General features: G+C 61.5%; 1 protein-coding gene across 4 annotated transcripts in view; it reads right to left on the minus strand.

Moving 5' to 3' along the window:
- Nucleotides 1-222, minus strand: part of RALGAPB (Ral GTPase activating protein, beta subunit (non-catalytic)) — a 65629-nt gene extending 65407 nt beyond the window's left edge. For all 4 annotated transcript variants that reach the window (XM_014961185.1, XM_014961184.1, XM_014961183.1 and 1 more), the window contains exon 1: nucleotides 199-222. The gene's annotated coding sequence lies outside the window, so the exon portion shown is untranslated. The remainder of the gene's footprint in view (nucleotides 1-198) is intronic.
- Between the last annotated feature and the right edge of the window lie 2578 nt (nucleotides 223-2800).

Raw genomic sequence — 2800 nt, forward strand, 5'->3', positions numbered from 1 at the left:
CCGGCCGTTCCGCCCTCAGGCCGCCGGCTCCATGGTGCCCGCGGCGGCTGAGGCGACACAGGGGAAACGCCACTCCGTGCTGCCCCGCTCCGCTCGGCCCCTCGCCCCGCCGCCGCTTCCGGCAGCGCCACAAAGCGCACAGCGGGCAGCTGGGCCCCACGGCACCCCGCGCATGCGCACAGCCGCGCCGCACCTTACCCCCAGCCGCGCGGGCCCCGCCGCTGGCCGCGCCGAATAAGTCGCGGGATAAGGCAGTGCGCGTGCGCGGGACAGCCCGCCACCGCCGCCCAGCGCTTCCTCTTAAAGGGGCCGGGCACAGAGCGCCTGCCCCATCTGCCCCCCCCGACCCCCGCGGTTGCGGCCACGGCCATGGCCACGGCGCCCTGCGCTGCCATCGGCCTCGGGGGGCCTGGGCTGGGGGCAGGGTCCAGGAGGACGCATCGTTATCCCCGCAGGGTTGGAGCTGTCGGAGCTGCTGCCGGCCCGGGCCTGGCCTCATGCAGCCCAAGCGCCAAAGGGCAGGGCCGGGAGCGGGGCCCGCGCTGCGGCTGCCGCTGCTGGGGGCGCGGGTCGGGCCGCGCTGGTGCCCGGGCTGTGCCTCGGCCTCTCCTCGGGCTCCAGCTCCCCTTTCTGCGGGCCGGCACCATGGCGCTCCCTCCCTCGCAGCCTGCGTTATTCCCTCCTGCCCTTCCCTTGGTGTCCCTCAGAGCTCTCTGTGGGCTCTGGCAGCGCTGAGGCAGGGCCCTATGCGTTCCCTGTACCCAGAGAAGGCAGCCCGGGGCACGCTGTGGGGAGCACCACCTGTGCCCCATGGCCAGGCACGGCTCCCCCGGAGATGGCCACCGAGCGGTGGTGGGAGGGCACGGGGAAGCTGCAAGCCCCTGGCCACGAAGGGCAACAGCAGAGCCATTCTAGCGTAGGTTGACACCCTGCCGCAGTTGTGTGTCCCCTGTGGGGGCACATCCCCATCACCTTGTCGGCAGTGTTCTCCGATCTCTGCAGATCGCTCGGGTGGGCTCATTCCTGGGGGTCTCTGCCCCGTCACACAGACCCTGTACCTGGTGCTCTGTGGGGAGCAGCCCTACGGCATTGCTTGGCCGCTCCTTCAGTGCGGCAGGAAAGTGTCAGCTGCCTGCCAAGAGGTTTTTACCCCTTCTACAGACATCCATTGAAAGAACACTGTGTATCACTGTGTACCCCTGTCCTGCTTCAAGGCCTCTGCCTTATGTGCCCTGCGTGTGGGGGGCTGCTGATGGCAAAGGAGAATTTTACAGTAAAGGTTTCCTCAGTGCTGTAAATCTGTTCCAACTGTTCTGCCCTCGAGGGGAGAGCGAGGACCTTGCAGGACACAAGCCTTCATCATACCATTAATCTCTGGTGACTAATAAAAAAAAGAAGTGCTGTGGGTGCAGTACGTGCAGCAGAGGCCGAGTGGAAGGGGAGTTGAGTGCACAAGCAGAGGCTCAGAGAGCCAATAACCACGTATACGGACATGACGGCAACTGCAGAGCTGCCTCATGGATCCCCATCCCCTAAGCCACAGTCTGCTTGCTGAGTCCACCTTCCTCTCTGCCCCTGGACTGCTAGACCAGAGGTGCAAACACTCCTTCCAGTCTCCCGCATTAAGCTTCACAGCAGCAGAGGAAGGGAACTCAGAGTTCATCTGCAGCAGCCAGTGCTGAGCCACCTTTGTGCTCTGTTCCTTTGCACTCACTAGCTGTGGTTTTCAAAACCACCGAGAACAGCCTCAGGGCCTCCAGTGCCTCCCCAGCTCCCTGCGGTTTGCCCTGCTTGGATTCTCGGTGTCTTATCACAGAGTTCATGCACCTTACCATTGTTGTGTTACCTATGTCTATGTGTAAAAAAAGTTACGATCACTGTCTTTTCCTTCCCTGTCCATGCAAGGTTCCCTCTCCAAACCCAGGCCACAGCAGGACTGCTCCTGGAGCAGGCTGGAAGATCCCCATCTCCAGCACCTGCACTGGTCCTGACGGGACACTGCTGGGCATTGAGGGGCTGGTGACTCAGGCAAGCGCTGGCCTGAGGGGTGCAGGCCTGGCCAGGCTGTGTGTGCTGCGGGGAGAGCTCGCTCTTCAGGCAGCACCCACATCCTGCCCACAGGATGGGCTTCCCCAGTTGAGTGCACCCAAGAAGCCTGGAGGCACCTTATTGAACATGCCCAGGATTCCTGCCCTGCTGTTGGAGCAATCAAAGCCCAACAGAAAACTCTGCCTGCCGGAATCCTGGAAATGCAGGCCAGAACAGCGTGTGAGCTCTCGCTCTCTCACTCTCTGCTAACAAGGACTCTCTCACTAATAAGGATTCTTTCTTGCTCCGGGGTACTTGCATCCTGTGCTTGCTTCAGAGATTCCCCAATCTGTGAGGTATTGAGAATAAATTTGTTCTTTGCCTTTCATCCATGGTTTTGTGGTTGTTCCTGTGTCCTGCCTGTGTCGGATCACACACCCAGGCAGTGGGGGAATGGCAAACCAGTGCCTTACCTGTGGGCCTTGGGTAAGCAAGCAAAGGGGAAGGGGCAAAGGAGGGGGGCTCCCTCCTCTGACTGGTGTGTGTGTGTGTGTGTATGTCCCACTCCATGGGAAGCAAAACAGGAGATGGGCAGCCTCGGGGTGGGGGCCTGTAACCCCCAGGGCTGGCAGAATGAGCACTGGGAATGGAGCTTATAGGTGCCGGGGCCGAGGTAACCTGTGTGAGCCGATGCAGGCAGGACACCGGAACAACCACAAAACCACGGATTAAGGGCAAATAACAATTTAATGTCAATACCTCATGGATCTGG

Source organism: Calidris pugnax, unplaced genomic scaffold (assembly GCF_001431845.1).
Source record: "Calidris pugnax isolate Ruff unplaced genomic scaffold, ASM143184v1 scaffold518, whole genome shotgun sequence".
Taxonomy (NCBI): Eukaryota; Metazoa; Chordata; class Aves; order Charadriiformes; family Scolopacidae; genus Calidris; species Calidris pugnax.